The 19,939-nt window shown below is 42.6% G+C and overlaps 1 pseudogene; it reads left to right on the top strand.

The window, feature by feature from the left end:
• Positions 1-3,870: 3,870 nt before the first annotated feature.
• On the top strand, positions 3,871-13,938 carry LOC129859517 (ras-related protein Rab-20-like; annotated as a pseudogene).
• Positions 13,939-19,939: the final 6,001 nt, after the last annotated feature.

The following is a 19,939-nucleotide window of genomic DNA, read 5'->3' as shown; positions in this document are numbered from 1 at the left end:
GTACGTGTTTACATCACTTCATTGTGACATGTTTTTGTCATACAGTGACTCTTTCTTCCTTTGTGTTTGGGAGACTACAGTCTACAGTATGTTTTTTCAAGACCATAAGCAAGGCAATGATTGACTAACCGATACATGTTTCGGGTAGGAACTAAGCTTTAACATGCTGTTTCCTAGGGGACACAGAGAAACGAAACAGCAGGGATTTTGCCCTGTGGAAGGCTTCCAAACCGCAGGAGCCCTCCTGGAAGTCTCCCTGGGGCAAGAGAAGTCCCGGCTGCCACATCGAATGCTCCACCATTGCCAGGTGCCAACTTCATTTTACTAACCCTTTGTTATTGAAGAATAACCCAATATTCATAATTTAGGACTAGCATAGTCCCAGATCTGTTTGTGCTGTCTTGCAAATGAAAATTACCACAGGAGTTGGCAAGATGGCACAAACAGATCTGGAACCAGGCTATTTTAGGTCATCATCATGTCTTTGCTTTTTGTTTTCAACTCATTCTCTGTCACAGTAATAAATATTTGCCTACCTACCATGGCTTGTGTTAATCTGTCACAATATGCATCTTATTATCACCATGTCATTTTATGTTGGGAGTTCAGTTTCTGAAGGTTTACTTTTTCACCTCTCTGGTCTCCAGCTCTGTGTTTGGAAGTCAGCTGGATATTCACTCTAGGGGTGTTGATCTGGTCTTCCCTCACCATGAGAATGAGATCGCCCAGTGTGAGGCCTACCGCCAGTGTGGCCAGTTAAGGGAACTACTTCCTGCACTCAGGTAAGACTCCACAGTCCTGTGACACGTAGGTTGTGTTCAGTAGGGCACACCGTAGCAAAACGAACAGGAGAGTTTCTTATTGTACATGTCCAAGGAAGTCTCTTTCTGCTTCAGTCAGTTTTATTTCGTTTGAAAGATAATAAACATGACTGTGATGTACACTTACATGGATTATGCTTTACGACATGGATATTCAGCTAGCGGGATATACGCTGCACCGGCAAGATAGAACAGCACACTCCGGTAAGACGAGGGGGGCCGGTCTGTGCATATTTGTAAACAACAGCTGGTGCACGAAATCTAAGGAAGTCTCTAGATTTTGCTCGCCTGAAGTAGAGTATATTGTGATAAATTGCAGGCCTCACTACTTGCCGAGAGAGCTTTCAGCTATACTTTTCGTGGCTGTTTATTTACCACCACAGACAGATGTTGGCACTAAGACCGCACTCAGTCAGCTGTATAAGCAAACAGGAAACCACTCACCCAGAGGCGGCGCTCCTAGTGGCCGGAGACTTTAATGTAGGGAAACTTAAATCAGTTCTATCAAATTTCTATCAACATGTTAAATGTGCAACCAGAGGGAAAAAAATCTAGATCACCTGTACTCCACACACAGAGACGCGTACAAAGCTCTCCCTCGCCCTCCATTTGGTAAATCCGACCACAACTCTATCCTCCTGATTCCTGCTTACAAGCAAACATTAAAGCAGGATGCACCAGTGACTCGGTCTATAAAAAAGTGGTCAGATGAAGCAGATGCTAAACTACAGGACTATGAAGGGAAGCACAGCCACGAGCTGCCCAGTGACACAAGCCTACCAGACGAGCTAAATCACTTCTATGCTCGCTTCGAGGCAAGGAACACTGAGGCATGCATGAGAGCATCAGCTGTTCCGGATGACTGTGTGATCACGCTCTCCGTAGCCGACGTGAGTAAGACCTTTAAACAGGTCAACATACACAAGGCTGCGGGGCCAGACAGATTACCAGGACATGTGCTCCGGGTATGTGCTGACCAACTGTCAGGTGTCTTCACTGAAATTTTCAACATGTCCCTGATTGAGTCTGTAATACCAACATGTTTCAAGCAGACCACCATAGTCCCTGTGCCTAAGAACACAAAGGCAACCTGCCTAATGACTACAGACCCGTAGCACTCACGTCTGTAGCCATGAAGTGCTTTGAAAGGCTGGTAATGGCTCACATCAACACCATTATCCCAGAAACCCTAGACCCACTCCAATTTGCATACCGTCCCCAACAGATCCACAGATTATCTAATCTCTATTGCACTCCACACTGCCCTTTCCCACCTGGACAAAAGGAACACTTATGTGAGAATGCTATTCATTGACTACAGATCAGCGTTCAACACCATAGTACCCTCAAAGCTCATCACTAAGCTAAGGATCCTGGGACTAAACACCTCCCTCTGCAACTGGATCCTGGACTTCCTGACGGGCCGCCCCCAGGTGGTGAGGGTAGGTAGCAGCACATCTGCCACGCTGATCCTCAACACTGGAGCCGCCAGGGGTGCGTGCTCAGTCCCCTCCTGTACTCCCTGTTCACCCACGACTACATGGCCAGGCACGACTCCAACACCATCATTAAGTTTGCAGACGACACAACGATGGTAGGCCTGATCACCGACAACGACGAGACAGCCTATAGGGAGGAGGTCAGAGACCTGGCCGGGTGGTGCCAGTATAACAACCTGTCCCTCAACGTAACCAAGACTAAGGAGATGATTGTGGACTACAGGAAAAGGAGGACTGAGCACGCCCCCATTCTCATTGACGGGGCTGTAGTGGAGCAGGTTGAGAGCTTCAAGTTCCTTTGTGTCCACATCACCAACAAACTAGAATGGTCCAAACACAACAAGACAGTTGTGAAGAGGGCACAACAAAGCCTATTCACCATCAGGAAACAAAAAAGATTTGGCATGGGTCCTGAGATCCTCGAAAGGTTCTACAGCTGCAACATCGAGAGCATCCTGACTAGTTGCATCACTGCCTGGTATGGCAATTGCTCAACCTCCGACCGCAAGGCACTACAGAGGATAGTGCGTACGGCTCAGTACATCACTGGGGCTAAGCTGCCTGCCATCCAGGACTTCTACACCAGGCGGTGTCAGAGGAAGGCCCTAAAAATTGTCAAAGACCTCAGCCACCCCAGTCATAGACTGTTCTCTCTACTACCGCATGCCAAGCGGTACCGGAGTGCCAAGTCTAGGACAAAAAGGCAGTTTTAACCCCCAAGCCATAAGATTCCTGAACAGGTAATCAAATGGCTACCCGGACTATTTGTATTGTGGGCCCCCCAACCCCTCTTTTATGCTGCTGCTACTCTCTGTTTATCATGTATGCATAGTCACTTTAACTATAGATTCAAGTACATATGTACATACTACCTCAATTGGCCCGACCAACCAATGCTCCTGCACATTGACTAACCCGGGCTATCTGCTACTCTCTGTTCATCATATATGAATAGTCACTTTAACCATATCTACAGGTACATACTACCTCAATCAGCCTGACTAACCAGTGTCTGTATGTATCCTCGCTACTTTTATAGCCTCGCTACTGTATATAGCCTTGCTACATTTTTTCACTGTCTTTTTACTGTTTTTATTTCTTAACTTACCTATTGTTCACCTAATACCTTTTTTGCACTATTGGTTAGAGCCTGTAAGTAGTAAGCATTTCACTGTAAGGTCTACACTTGTTGTATTCGGCGCACGTGACAAATAAACTTTCATTTGATTTGACTTAAGTCCTCCATGGGTAATGATGGAGAACGGCAAAAGGATGCGATTCATATCTGAATTCCTACTTTTACTTTATTTTCTTATACATGACATTTACATCTTAAAGGAAGTGCTGAGAAAATGTCAGTCCTCGAATAATTATATAACGATAAAGGTAAAGTGTTGATCTACAGTACATTACTACTTTTAAATAAATAAACATCATTAAATGGTTTCAGACTTGCACTATAGAAAAGGTAATTTGTTTTATAACAAGTCTTCATTCTTCCTAATTGAGGTAATATCTACTTCATGTGTGTCCATCTCTCTCACTTGTAGGACTTCCTAGAATCTTACTCCGCCAATGAATTCTGAATGTTCTGCCTGCTGACCAAATACAGATCAGGTGTGAACCCTTTTTGGTGGTTTTTATTGTAGTACAATGGCTTTCATTTTACTCAAGTGATGTTGAGCTCATCGTTTTTTGTTGTTCACAGCAATCAACTACAGTGACGCCAGCTTGAACGAAGCCTGGAGCTCCCTGGCAACCACTACTGCCTTCACCCATGATGCCCAGGCCTACATGAGGGGCCAGCTGCAGTGCCAGGCTGTGCAGGAGGGGGCATTATGGAAAGGTAGGGCCTACATCTCCTTTCTGCTATTATACTTATATGCAGTGTAGTACAGCGTTGAATACACACAGAAGTTCATTCTAGCTCAGGAACATCTCATCAGGAAGCATCAGGAGAGTCACATGCATTCTCAGTTGATTGAGACATTACAGCAATTTTCGGTTCTGATGATGACTTTGTCAAGGTGATATATTTGCTTGCATATTTTACACAAGGTGGGTCACTTATGTCTATGTTTAATAAGTCTGGTTGAACAGTTAATTTTTCTACCATAGCCCATGTCCTTCAGACGGTAAGCAGATAAACCTTGACCAATTCCTTGGCGTCTGTGTTTTCAAGGTTAGCTGAAACCAAAGCAAACGTCGTCAGATGACTTTGATACGCCAAGGGTCGTCAACCCCATCATGAGCCTTGTTTACCATGGGAACCGCCATCTTCAGCCCATCACTAAGGTGAGAAGCATGACAAACGTAGCGTACCCCTCTAAGGAACAGGTTCAGGCTAAGAAAGTCAACATCTCAGCATGTCAACACAACTAACCTGAATAAGATGTAACATCACAAGTCATACCTTCACACATTGCATTGAATTGTTACAAAGATGACACAATTTATCGTGTAGATTTTCCTGTGTTTCATAAGGGGATGGCTTGTACTGTATGGTGTACCACTGAATGGATTAAATCCCTGCCTTTTCCAGTGCAACATATGATTGTGTACATGGTGTGTCTGCACCATTTTAATGGTAAATGTCCATAAACGGTACTTTTTTTCTGTGGTTAAAATGGCACCAATTATGGGCTTAAAGTCAGGTTAATTATAATAATTATACTATTTTATGATTATACTATTTTATGTTACATTTGACATTTTAGTAATTTAGCAGACACTTTTATCCAGAGCATACTGGTCCCCCGTGGGAATCGAACGCACAACCCTGGCGTTGCAAGCGCCATGCAATACCAACTGAGCCACACAGGACCATAAGGTACCATAACCCTAACTGGTTTACTTGTTCCCATATCTCATTTATCTTCACCTTCAGGAGGCGTAGATTCTTCGGGGACCCTAGAGAACATGGTGGAGCAGTTGGCTCGGGTCCGTAGGGATGTGCGGACCTTCGCTTTGTCCGTGGAAGACACGCCCCTTGGAGAGCCCACCCATCCCAGTCCAAGACCACACTCAGAAAGGGTACCCCTCAAAGCCTGTGACACCCTGCGGGAAAGACCTTGCACCTTTGGGAGTGCGCATAAGGGTTAGTGTGTGTAGGTCAGTGGAATGTTCCTCAAAGGAGGAAGGGGAAGACGAAAGTGAAACTTTACGTTATCCTTTTTAGAAAATCTATACTAAGTATATGCACATCAAATAACTGATTTAAAACACACTGTTTTGAAATGAAGGTCTACAGTAGCCTCAACAGCATTCTCTCGGGTAGCACCATTGTGTAGCCGGAGGACAGCTATTTTTCGTCATCTGGGTACATTGACTTCAATACAAAACTTAGGAAGCTCATGGTTCTCACCCCCTTCCATAGACTTACACAATATTTACAACGACTTCCAGAGGACGTCCTCCAACATATCAGAGCTCTTGCAATATGAACTGACACGTTATGCTACCAATCAAAAGATTGTGGACATTTACAAGCTAAAAAGAACGAGATTTTGTTAGCATTTTGGTAGTAAGACACCCAATGGGCTTTTTACATTTTTAGTGCCCCCTTGTATGCAAGCCGGTTATACCATAAATCCCGGAATGGCAGAAGAACGCTATGAAAATCTGGATAACACCCAAGCTTTACTGTACTGTGATTGTAGCAAGTTTACTACCGCGTTACTTCTAGTAGCTTTGTTGACTATTATTTTTACTTTTTTACCTTTTATTTAACTAGGCAGGTCAGTTAAGAACACATTCTTATTTTCAATGACGGCCTAGGAACAGTGAACTGCCTTGTTCAGGTGCAGAACAACATATTTTTACCTTGTCAGCTTGGGGATTCAACCTTTCGGTTACTAGTCCAACACTAACCACTAGGCTACCTGCCGCTTTAGCTAAAATGGTGACAATGATGTGCGCTGTGCTGTTTTTTCGCAGGGTCACAGACAGCTGTTGTGCTCAAGTTAACAAGTGAAGGTGAGAGGAGGAGAGCGTATAGATGCGAGAAGGAATTATTCATCCAGTGAGGATGCTGTATGTATGTGGCTGCTATGAAAGTGAACTGTGTGTGTAGGTAATCAGGGCTGTATTCATTCTACCAATTATGTTGCAAAACGTTTCTTAAACGAAAGTAAACGGGATGGACTGACCTGCAATAGAAACTCTTGTTTTGGTTGCAAAACTGAACAACTGTTTGGAATAATGATTACACCCTAGATCCGCTAGTTGCAGGCAAGAGTATGCAAGGCGGTATTGAATGTGTCACTGCCACCTTTGTCTCTAAACCTCCTGTGCACCTACGTTAATACGTTATAAACTTACATATTTAGGTTAGGTTGTAGCAACCTCAGGATGGGTATAGGGCAAATTTGAGTATGATGTTGTAGCCTAAACCTATCGATGTTACATTGAGCTGGGTGAATGGAATATGAAGCACTGGATTACCTCTTTCATTTCGCATTTAATAGTCAGATTTCCTTTAGGTAATATTTGAACTTTTTTTTTTTCTTCTTTCAGTTTTACATTTCCTCAAACCATAGGATAAAACTAATCCAAGAAGTTGAACACTTGGATACTTTATGCCATCTGGTGTCTCTAAAAATACATCCTGCACCAATGATGCACATTAATAAGGCCTTATTATAACATTATATTAACATCTTTAGCTATGTACTGATATTGCAAAATTAACCATACTGTTATACCTTGCTTGAAAGACTTGAGTGTTTGTAGTATGAAGAGGTTTAACTGGGTGACATTCCTTCATTATGACTCAAGTTTTTTAGTTTTTTTTCTGAATTCAGGACCGAGGCCCCAAGTCCACGTTGGAGATTTCTCAGAAGAGGCCAGCTGGCCATGACAAGGAAAAGTAGAACAGAATTGCAAACAGAATGCGCTTAGATTGAGTTTTGTATGTCCTGGTTTGGATGAAGATTAAGGACTACCACAAAGACTGAGAGACATGGAATTGTGGGTTGGAGCTGCAATGATGTTGTTGGCGGTTTACTCAAAACTTTGGAAGGATTGGTATAATGGAATTTCAGTCATGGGTAGGGTTGTACATTTTGTGGAATATTCAGAGGTGGAAATTTTCCATTGGAATTAATGGAAGTATATGCAAATTAATATCAATACAGTTTAAATGTAGATGTTTTTTGTATTGGCTATATTTACCATATCATATGGAGACAGAAACATAAACCTTTTACCTTATCATAAGTATACATAATTGCAAATGATTAAATCCTTCCAATAGAAATAAAAATTAACTATTTAGTTACGAATTGAAATTTGTTGTTCAGTGAAATCATCCCATGTGAAGAATCAACTCAAATAAAGAACGGGAATATTGAATGATCCCCAATGATCCCATCGCATCTCCCAAAAATGTTTTCAACAATACATCTGTAAAATGATAGTCTAGAAACTAAAGCTTTGGTTGTCTTCCTCTCAGGCTTCCATGTCTTCTCCCTGGACCTCTTCAATGTCCACCTCTTGAACATCAGACTCCGAGGCCTCATCTTCACTGTCACTTTCCCACCTTGTTGAGGATGGCTCGTTGTCAGGCTCAAAAAGCTTCAAATTTGCCCGGATGGCCACCAATTTTTCAACCCTTGTATTGGTCAGCCTGTTGCGTGCTGTGGTGTGTGTGTGTGTTCCCAAACAAGGACCAGTTGCGCTCTGGCGGCTGATGCTGGTGGGATTTGGAGGATGATGGAGGCAACAGGGGAAAGAGACTCAGATCTACAAAGTCCCTTCCATCAGATGGCTAATGAGATATTTTGGCACAACTGCCATATTGCACCTCCATTCCAAAGCCCTTACTTGGAATTCTACTTTGCCAGACTGCCAAGAACCTTGCCCTCATCCATGCCAAGGTGGAGAGACACGGTAGTGATGACACCTTAGGCCTTGTTGATCTCTGCACCAGACAGGATGCTCTTGCCAGCATATTTGGGGTCCAACATGTATGCTGCGGTGCATATGGGCTTCAGGCAGAAGTCTTCATGCTTTTTGATGTATTTCAGAACTGCTGTTTCCTCTGCTTGGAGCAACAGTGAAGTGGGCAGGGCAGTACAGACTTCTTCTCTTACATCTGCAAGCAGTCTGAACATCAGACAGTGTGGAATTGTCTCCCTCAATCTCTCAATCCCTCAAGCAATGGCTACTGCTATAGCTTTCAGGAGTTTCGGGCTGCTTACCACTCCAAAAATACATCATCCAGGAGGATCCTCTTGATGGGGCTGTCCATATCAGCAGACAGTGATATGGCCATTTCTTGGAGTCAAACATGATGACAACACCACCCCAACGGGTGTTGCTGGGCAGCTTCAATGTGGTGCTTTTATTCTCACTTTGCTTGGTGAGGTAGATTGCTGCTATAACTTGATGACCCTTCACATACCTAACAGTTTCCTTGGCTCTCTTGTAGAGTGTATTCATTGTTTTCAGTGCCATGATGTCCTTGAGGAGCAGATTCAATGCATGAGCAGCACAGCCAGTAGGACTCCTCCACTTTAGACCAAGCAGCCTTCATGTTCGCCGCATTGTCTGTCACCAGTGCAAATACCTTCTGTGGTCCAAGGTCATTGACTGCCTGGAAGAATGCTCTGTGCCTGCAGAGGGTTGCAATTCCATTGAATTGGGGATAGTTTAACCAAAATATACCACAATACCTAGAATTGCCTTGTGTATCCCACAAAAAAAAGGTTCACTGTTATAAGCTAACTTCTTTTTAATGAATTTAAGCAAAATTCCCCAAATTCCCGGGCTTAACTTCCCATGGAAAATTTCCTGAAATTTTCCGGAAAGTTGCCGACCCTTTGCAACCCTAGTCATAGGGCAGGTTGGACTACGTCACTGGCATTGCATATTATGTGATTGCATCGTTTAAAAAAATAAATAATGGAATCGTCATAAAATAATACTGAGGTCTGCAAAATTGTATTGATAGAATTGTGTATAAACTATTGTGTTCATTTAAAATATTTTTCACGAAGCTATTTGAGTCAAAGTAAAATGTATTTCAGGGGAATGACTATCAAATATGTATATCCTTTGAAATCAGAATTGGCACATTATTATGTGCAAAATGCAGTTTAAATTATTACACACTAAAACAAAATGTAAACGCAACATCGAAGACTTGGTCCCATGTTTCATGAGCTGAAATAGAAAATCATAGAAATTTTCCATATGCACAAAAAGCTTATTTTCTCAAATGTTGTGCACACATTTATTTACATCCCTGTTAATGAATATTTCACATTTGCCAAGAAAATCCATCCACCAGACAGTTGTGGCATATCAAGAAGCTGATTAAACAGCATGGTCATTACACAGGTGTACCTAATACTAGGGAAAAAAGACCACTTTTAAATGTGCAGTTTTGTCACACAACACAATGCCACAGATGTCTCAAGTTTTGAGGGAGTGTGCAATTGGCATGCTGACTGCAGGAATGTCCACCAGAGCTGTTGCCAGAGAATTTAATGTTAATTTCTCTACCATAAACTGCCTCCAACATTGTCCAGTGGATGGATTTTGCCTGCTATTTTTGTTCATTGTCTTTCTGTTGCTACGTTATACTATTTGCTACTGATTTCATCAACACACACACACATTAGAGGGAGTGGACATATAGAAGTAAAAGGATGCCAACCTTTGATTAAACGTTAATTTCTCAGAATATGAATTGTTATCAAACAAAGGTCACAAGGTCACATGCAGCTGAACAAATACAATAGCTACATACATGCAAATATAAAGGGAAACCCCTCTTTGGTTTGGTGGACTACATTAACATTTTACTATCAAAGCTCAGTTATTTGATTGATGTTCCTGCATGCTCCTTGGCCAGATACTACTTTAAAACGTCCAGCAGTCTTTCGCACAAGTTTCCCCTGTCGTCATTTTTTGAGTGAACTTTGATCATTGAGCAAGCTGTGTCACAGCTTCATTGATATATCTGTTCATGTAGGAATGAGTCATATTTTATTTATTTATTTTTATTTCACCTTTATTTAACCAGGTAGGCTAGTTGAGAACAAGTTCTCATTTGCAACTGTGACCTGGCCAAGATAAAGCATAGCAGTGTGAACAGACAACAACACAGAGTTACACATGGAGTAAACAATAAACAAGTCAATAACATGGTAGGAAAAAGAGAATCTATATACAATGTGTGCAAAAGGCATGAGGTAGGCAATAAATCGAATAATTACAATTTAGCAGATTAACACTGGAGTGATAAATCATCAGATGATCATGTGCAAGAAGAGATACTGGTGTGCAAAAGAGCAGAAAAGTAAATAAATAAAAGCAGTATGGGGGTGAGGTAGGTAAATTGGGTGGGTAGTTTACAGATGGACTATGTACAGCTGCAGCGATCGGTTAGCTGCTCGGATAGCAGATTTTTAAAGTTGTTGAGGGAGATAAAAGTCTCCAACTTCAGAGATTTTTGCAATTCGTTCCAGTCGCAGGCAGCAGAGAACTGGAAGGAAAGGCGTCCAAATGAGGTTTTGGCTTTAGGGATGATCCGTGAGATACACCTGCTGGAGCGCGTGCTACGGGTGGGTGTAGCCATCGTGACCAGTGAACCGAGATAAGGCGGCACTTTACCTACCATAGCCTTGTAGATGACCTGGAGCCAGTGGGTCTGACGACGAACATGTAGCGAGGGCCAGCCGACTAGGGCATACAGGTCGCAGTGGTGGGTCGTATAAGGTGCTTTAGTAACAAAACGGATGGCACTGTGATAAACTGCATCCAGTTTGCTGAGTAGAGTATTGGAAGCTATTTTGTAGATGACATCGCCGAAGTCGAGGATCGGTAGGATAGTCAGTTTTACTAGGGTAAGTTTGGCGGCGTGAGTGAAGGAGGCTTTGTTGCGGAATAGAAAGCCGACTCTAGATTTGATTTTGGATTGGAGATGTTTTTTATTCTGCGGTGGATGCTACATGGGTAGAAGTTGCTCACGGTTTGGTAATCCTATGCATTCCTTCGCTTTAGACCTACACATGTTCTATGCATGTCAAAGGCCACCTGTCAGACTGGAACAGTAGTGATGCTTAATTGCTTTGACAATTTTATCAAATACGTTTTTATTGAAAGTCAATTGCACTTTTGAGATAGTGTAGCCTGTTCGGATGTCTAGAAGGAGAATGAAAATAACAATGCCTGAAATGATGCCTGACGTGAAACTGGTTATATTGGGGGACATGAACGTTGGGAAGACCTCTCTGTTACACAGGTACATGGATAAAAAGTTAAATGATGCCATTAGTACCGTCGGCGGTGCGTTCTACTTAAGCAGTGGGGACCCTACAACATATCGCTTTGGGACACCGCAGGTAGGTATTTTTTATGATAAAATATATTGTATAGCACATGGGGAAAGTGCAATGTCAATTTATACTTTTATTTTGCATTTTTAAATGCACAGACAGACTAATTTAAATTATTTAGGCTATACTCATCAAGAGTAATTGGTTGACAGAACCAAGAATCAATATGTATTTTCCAAATTCACAGTAGGGTTTCAAGAATCTTTTTCAAATTTGTATTTCATGTCTAATTTTGGGGGGATTTGTTTACAGTGGGGCAATTAATGGGCGGGGGAAGTGCTTGACACAGTAGTTAGGCCTACTTTCAATACAGAGCTCAACTGAAGATAACCTCTTGTCTTGAGTGACAGGGTTTTTCCATTCAATACAGAAATCAGTAGCTTTTGTGTGTGGAATACCCAAAGCATATAGTAAAAGTTGATCTGTCTGCCCATGTGTATATCTCTGTTGGTTTATGTTTGTTCTTGCTGTATAGTAGAGCGACACTGCGTTCATAAACATATATTGACTCCCACAAGGCGGAGAGGTTTCTTGGAGCAGTTGTTAGTGTGCTGGTCTTTTGACCAGAAGGCTGAGGGTTCGCAGACCACCTTGGACAAGCTCCCTCTCCCTTCTTGTTTCATTACACTATGTAACCATCTAAACATGCTCAATGTTTCACTTCTAGGTCTGGAGCAGTTCCATAGGCTCAGCCCCATGTACTGCCGGGGCGCGTCCGCTGTCATCCTCACCTACGACGTGACCAACTGGCAGAGCCTGGTCGAGCTTGAGGAGCGCTTCCTGTCTCTCACCGACACGGCCAATCACGACTGCAACAAGGCTAACTTTACTGACCCCCTGTCCACATACCGCACTATGCCTGCCACCTCACCCCTCCAGCTTCCGCTACTACGGGCTCCCCTGTGGCCAACCGAGAGGTTCGAAAGGAGGAAGCCATGGCGCTCTACCAGCGTGCTGGATGAGCGTTTGAGCCCGCCTGCAGAGAGGATGTGCTTTGAGACGGGCGCCTAGACGGGTGCCAACGTGGATGCGTTGTTCGAGGCGCTGTCCAACATGGTGCTGCCGTCCATCCTGAGGATGAGGTCGGAGAGCGAGGCCTCACTCACCATAGACCTGGAGGACGAGAGGCCGGTGTCCAGCAAGCAAACCAAGGGGGGCTGCTGCTGAATGGAGTAGAGTGAAGTTGCCCCAAGATGCTGATCTTGGGTCTATTTTGCATTTTCCCCACAAATGAGTAAGGTTAGGATTGGGGGAGGGGAAGCTGATCCTAGATCTGTACCTTGGGGAAAGTTTACCCCAGAGCCTGCTGAAGATGACAAGGAAAGCCATCTTGGGGAGAATCTCAATTGTATTCTCCTCACCTCCTCTCGCCTAGTATTCTTCTCATAACCCATTGGATGAGAAAGCCAGAGGTCCCTTCCCTCTGACCATCTCCAATAGGTTTTGAGATGGAGAGAGGATGCGAGGAGTACGCAATTGAGAATCTCCCCTGGAGTTGGGAGTTGGTTTTCACAGACACACGTACATACACCCACGTAGTTTCTACTTTAATACAGAGGGATTCCTCATCAAGTGAGCTCAACTGTTCAGCAGGGCCGGATTACTGAACAGGCACTGTAGGCACGCGCCATGGGCCCCTAACCCATATTTTTGTTGCATATGATACCAAAATGTGTAGAATTGTAGGAAATTAGCTTTAAAACTTTAAAATGATTTCAGCCTCATGGCAAAATGTGTAGAATTGTAGGAAATTAGCTTTAGAACAGCAAAGTTATCTTAACCTCATGGCAAAATGTGAACAAAATGAGATGCGCTATAAAATATCAACCCCCAAAAATCTGCCCAATGGCAAAAAGTGTAGAATTGTCCTCATGACACAATGCTTAGAATAGCATTAGAAAACTTCAAATGTTTCTCTCTGCACCATGGAAGAATGTGCTAATTCAGTAAGTAAGTCCGGTAGTCCGGCACTGCTGTTCAGATTTCTAGATTTATTTTATAGTTTCGCACAACGGAAATCACGTTTTTTACTGTTTTTTAGTCAATTCTGATCTTGGGTAATTTTTGGACTGAGTTGCACAAACATGTCACTTGTCTGAGCTGTTTGACCTAGATAGAAAAATGCAGTTTCCTTTGATTTGTGGCATTTGCAGTTTTCAGACACTTTTTTTTCTTTATCTTTGTTTACAATCTGCCTAAATTAAACCCATTCTACCTCAATAATGGTTATTGAATTTCAGCTTTCTGTGAATAACATGGTTTCTAATTTTTGAAGGCGTCATGTGTTTATTCAACATATGGTGTAGAATGCTACCACAAGGGGGTAGTGTAGGGACTGTTTTTAGAGAGCTTTCATTGAATTGGAGGACTAAGAATATGGCCAAAGAACCAAAATATCCTCTTTACCCCCAAGACATTCTGTTGCCACCTTGACCTAGAAATAGAACAGAATTGATGTACTGGTGATACCGAGTCCCTGATGAGATTTCAAACTACTGTCCTTCATTTAAACAACATTTTGACACATACGCTACTCAAAAATGATCTTAGAACATTTTGATTCTCTGGGAAATTAGAACAGAAACATTTTGATATGTTCAGAATAACAACTAGGGCTGAGTGACTTGTTATTGGGGCCACTTTACTCACCTGTCAGTGTGTTCTAGTAAGAGGTGTTCTAATAAGAAGTTTACGTGGCCGAGTGTCTGTCTAGAACTGTGCCATGGATATGATGGTGTTTGTTTCAGTGTCTTGAGCCGGTTAAACTAAGCTCCCTACCTGACGGACTGGGACCAGAAATATATATACACACACACACACACACAACCGTTAAAAAGTTTGGAGTCACTTACTAATGTCCTTGTTTTTGAAAGAAAAGCACATTTTTTGTCCATTTAAAATAACATCAAATTGATCAGAAATACAGTGTAGACATTGTTAATGTTGTAAATCACTATTGTTGCTGGAAACGGCTGATTTTTTTTAATGGAATATCTACATAGGCTTACAGAGGCCCATTATCAACAACCATCACTCCTGTGTTCCAATGGCACGTTTTGTTAGCTAATCCAAGTTTATCATTTTAAAAGGCTAATTGATCATTAGAAAAAACTTTTGCACTTATGTTAGCACAGCTGAAAACTGTTGCTCTGATTAAAGAAGCAATAAAACTGGCCTTCTTTAGACTAGTTGAGTATCTGGAGCATCAGCATTTGTGGGTTTGATTACAGGCTTTAAATGGCCAGAAAGAAATAACTTTCTTCTGAAACTCGTCAGTCTATTCTTGTTCTGAGAAATTAAGGCTATTCCATGTGAGAAATTGGCAAGAAACTGAAGATCTCGTACAAAGCTGTGTTCTACTCCCTTCACAGAACAGCGTAAACTGGCTTTAACCAGAATAGAAAGAGGAGTGGGAGGCCCCGGTGCACAACTGAGCAAGAGGACAAGTACATTAGAGTATCTAGTTTGAGAAACAGATGTCTCACAAGTCCTCAACTGGTAGCTTCATTAAATAGTACCCGCAAAACACCAGTCTCCACTTCAACAGTGAAGAGGTGACTCCGAGATGCTGGCCTTCTAGGCAATTGCAAAGAAAAAACCATATCTCAGACTGGCCAATAAAAAGAAAAGATTAAGATGGGAAAAAGAACACAGACACTGGACAGAGGAAGATTGGAAAAAAGTGTTATGGACAGACGAATCTAAGTTTGAGGTGTTCAGATCACAAAGAAGAACATTCGTGAGACACAGAAAAGATGCTGGAGGAGTGCTTGACGCCATCTGTCAAGCATGTTGGGAGGCAGTGTGATGGTCTGAGGGTGCTTTGGTGGTGAGATTTGGGAGATTTGTACAGGGTAAAAGGGATCTTGAAGAAGGAAGGCTATCACTCCATTTTGCAATGCCACGCCATTCCCTGTTGACGGCGCTTAATTGGAGTCAATTTCTTCCTACAACAGGACAATGACCCAAAGCACAGCTCCAAACTATGCAAGAACTATTTAGGGAAGAAGCAGTCAGCTGGTAGTCTGTCTTTAATGGAGTGGCCAGCACAGTCACCGCATTGCAACCTTATTGAGCTGTTGTGGGAGCAGCTTGACCGTATGGTACGTAAGAAGTGCCCATCAAGCCAATCCAACTTGTGTGAGGTGCTTCAGGAAGCATGGGCTGAAATTAATTAAAATCATTATTTATAACCTTGTCAAGGTCTTGACTATATTTCCTATTCATTTTGAAACTCATTTCATGTATGTTTTCATGGAAAACAAGGACATTTCTAAGTGACCCCAAACTTTTGAACGGTAGTGTGTGTATATATATATACACTGCTCAAAAAAATAAAGGGAACACTTAAACAACACAATGTAACTCCAAGTCAATCACACTTCTGTGAAATCAAACTGTCCACTTAGGAAGCAACACTGATTGACAATAAATTTCACATGCTGTTGTGCAAATGGAATAGACAAAAGGTGGAAATTATAGGCAATTAGCAAGACACCCCCCAAAACAGGAGTGATGACAAAATGACCTCCAGCAGGCCACAAATGTGCATGTGTCTGCTCAAACGGTCAGAAACAGACTCCATGAGGGTGGTATGAGGGCCCGACGTCCACAGGTGGGGGTTGTGCTTACAGCCCAACACCGTGCAGGACGTTTGGCATTTGCCAGAGAACACCAAGATTGGCAAATTCGCCACTGGCGCCCTGTGCTCTTCACAGATGAAAGCAGGTTCACACTGAGCACATGAGCACATGTGACAGACGTGACAGAGTCTGGAGACGCCGTGGAGAACGTTCTGCTGCCTGCAACATCCTCCAGCATGACCGGTTTGGCGATGGGTCAGTCATGGTGTGGGGTGGCATTTCTTTGTGGGGCCGCACAGCCCTCCATGTGCTCGCCAGAGGTAGCCTGACTGCCATTAGGTACCGAGATGAGATCCTCAGACCCCTTGTGAGACCATATGCTGACACATGCACATTTGTGGCCTGCTGGAGATCATTTTGCAGGGCTCTGGCAGTGCACCTCCTTGCACAAAGGCGGAGGTAGCGGTCCTGCTGCTGGGTTGTTGCCCTCCTACGGCCTCCTCCACGTCTCCTGATGTACTGGCCTGTCTCCTGGTAGCGCCTGCATGCTCTGGACACTACGCTGACAGACACAGCAAACCTTTTTGCCACACTTCGCATTGATGTGCCATCCTGGATGAACTGCACTACCTGAGCCACTTGTGTGGGTTGTAGACTCCGTCTCATGCTACCACTAGAGTGAGAGCACCGCCAGCATTCAAAAGTGACCAAAACATCAGCCAGGAAGCATAGGAACTGAGAAGTGGTCTGTGGTCACCACCTGCAGAATCACTCCTGTTTTGGGGGGTGTCTTGCTAATTGCCTATAATTTCCACCTTTTGTCTATTCCATTTGCACAACAGCATGTGAAATTTATTGTCAATCAGTGTTGCTTCCTAAGTGGACAGTTTGATTTCACAGAAGTGTGATTGACTTGGAGTTACATTGTGTTGTTTAAGTGTTCCCTTTATTTTTTTGAGCAGTGTATATATATGCGCACACACACACACAGTACCAGTCAAAAGTTTGGACACACCTACTCATTCAAGGGTTTTTCATTACTTTTGCTATTTCCTACTTTGTAGAATAAAAGTGAAGACATCAAAACTATGAAATAACTCATATGAAATCATATAGTAATCAAACAAAGTTAAACAAATCAAAATATATTTTATTTGAGATTCCTGAAAGTACCCACCCACTTCATGACAGCTTTGCACACTCGTGGCATTCTCTCACCCAGCTTCATGAGAAATGCTTTTCCAACAGTCTTGAAGGAGTTCCCACATATGCTGAGCATATGTTTCCCTCCTTTCTTTCACTCTGCACTGCATTCCAACTCATCCCAAACCATCTCAATTAGGTTAAGGTTGGGTGATTGTGGAAGCCAGGTCATCTGATGCAGCACCATCACTCTCCTTCTTAGTCAAATAGTCCTTACACAGATTGGAGGTGTGTTTTGGGTCATTGTCCTGTTGAAAAATGTGTTATATGCCCAGTAGGAGCAAACCAGATGGGATGGCGTATCGCTGCAGAATGTTGTGGTAGCCATGCTGGTTAAGTGTGCCTTGAACTCTAAATAAATCACCAACAGTGTCACCAGCAAAGCACCATCACACCTCCATGTTTCACGGTGGGAACCACACATGCAGAGATCTTCCGGTCACAAAGACACAGTGGTTTGAACCATAAATCTCTAATTTCGACTCATCAGACCAAAGGACAGATTTCCTCTGGTCTAATGTCCATTGTGCGTGTTTCTTGGCCCAAGCAAGCCTCTTCTTCTTATTGGTGTCCTTTAGTAGTGGTTTCTTTGCAGCAATTCGACCATGAAGTCCTGATTCACGCAGTCTCCCCTGAACAATTGATGTTGAGATGTGTCTGTTACTTGAACTCTGTGAAGCATTTATTTGGTCTGCAATCTGAGGTGCAGTTAACCGTAATGCACTTATCCTCTGCAGAAGAGGTAACTCTGGGTCTTCCTTTCCTGTGGCGGTCCTCATGAGAGCCTGTTTCATCATAGTGCTTGATGGTTTTTGTGACTGCACTTGAAGAAACTTGGAAAGTTCTTGACATTTTCCGCATTGACTGACCTTCATGTCTTAAAGTAATGATGGACTTACGTTTCTCTTTGATTATTTGAGCTGTTCTTGCCATAATATGAACTTGGTCTTTTACCAAATAGGGCAATCTTCTGCATACCACCCTTACCTTGTCACAACCCAACTGATTTGGCTCAAACGCATGAAGAAGGAAATAAATTCCTCAAATTCACTTTTAACATGGCATACCTGTTAATTGAAATGCTTTTTAGGTGACTACTCCATGAAGATGGTTGAGAGAATCCTAAGAGTGTGCAAAGCTGTCAAGGCAAAGGGTGGCTTCTTTGAAGATTCTAAAATATAAAATATATTTAGATTTGTTTTACAATGTTGCTTACTACATGATTCCATATGTGTTGTTTCATAGTTTTAATGTCTTCACTTTTATTCTACAATGCAGAAAATAGTACAAATAAAGAAAAACCCTTGAATGAGAAGGTGTGTCCAAACTTTTGACTGGTACTGTGTATATATATGCAAATCCTCTTGTCATTGGTCAAGCTCTTTGACTTAGATACTCTGTGATATCATGGACGTTGTCACGACTTTGGTCAACACTGAAAACAGTTGGGTCAATGTTTATATCCACTGTAAGTAAAGCAGGTTAATCTTGACTTAAATATTGACCTACTGTATGACTCCCAGACTTCTGTTTTCTTACCATGTATTGTATTCATGAAGGCTGTGTGCTTTCTACAATAAGTTTCTCTTCAGCCACACATGCTAAAGAAGTTTGTCTTGTATAAATGGGTATAGCACTATGTAGTGGAAAATTGTTCTGTTTGTGCTTCTCACTGTCTTTGCATTTGCACAGCAGCTGAATAGGTCTAGATGTAATATGTTAACATTTGTGCTACACTAGTAAGCATGCATGTTTGCCAATCCATATACTAGGGCTGCATGATTAATCAAAGTCAGATCGAAATTGCAATATCCATATCGCAAATGGCTGCGATTCACTTTTGACACTCCATTAATACAACAATAACGATACTATGGCATCTCTTCCAATGAGATGCGCTAGCATTTCCCAAACTCAGTCCTCGGGACCCCAAGGGCTGCACGTTTTCATTTTTGCCCTTACATTACACAGCTGTTTCAAATTATCAAAGCTTGATGATTAGTTGATTATTTGAATCAACTGTGTAGTGCTAGGGCAAAAAAACTAAATGTGCACCCCTTGGGGTCCTGAGGACCGAGTTTAGGAAACCCTGATTGCTGACCTCACTTTCTGCATGGCATGCACATGTTGACCAATCACAAGTGTCCTAAGCGCTGTTAGATGCTAGTGAGGAGAGCGAGAGCTTTACCTCCGTAAACCTCGGAAACATGAGTGCTGTGACTGCTAAACGAGATCGATTTGATGCCAAAGAAAGGCGCATCTTCAGTGGTATGGCAGTATCTTGGCTATAGGCAAACAGATATTAAACAAGTGCTGTGTAAAAAGTGCTTCAGAGTTGTGGCGACAACAAATGTATTCAATAATTTGAACAAGAACAAGCCCCTACTTTACGACGATTGCATGGTGAAAAAAGTGTTAACAGCAGCAAAGGGCCTCAGCCATAGCCACAGCCAGCCACCTACATTAAACAGGCATTGATTATCGATTCG

Source organism: Salvelinus fontinalis, chromosome 7 (assembly GCF_029448725.1).
Source record: "Salvelinus fontinalis isolate EN_2023a chromosome 7, ASM2944872v1, whole genome shotgun sequence".
Classification (NCBI taxonomy): Eukaryota; Metazoa; Chordata; class Actinopteri; order Salmoniformes; family Salmonidae; genus Salvelinus; species Salvelinus fontinalis.
The sequence above is the reverse complement of the archived record's forward strand: the minus strand, read 5'-3'. Positions and strand labels throughout refer to the sequence as shown.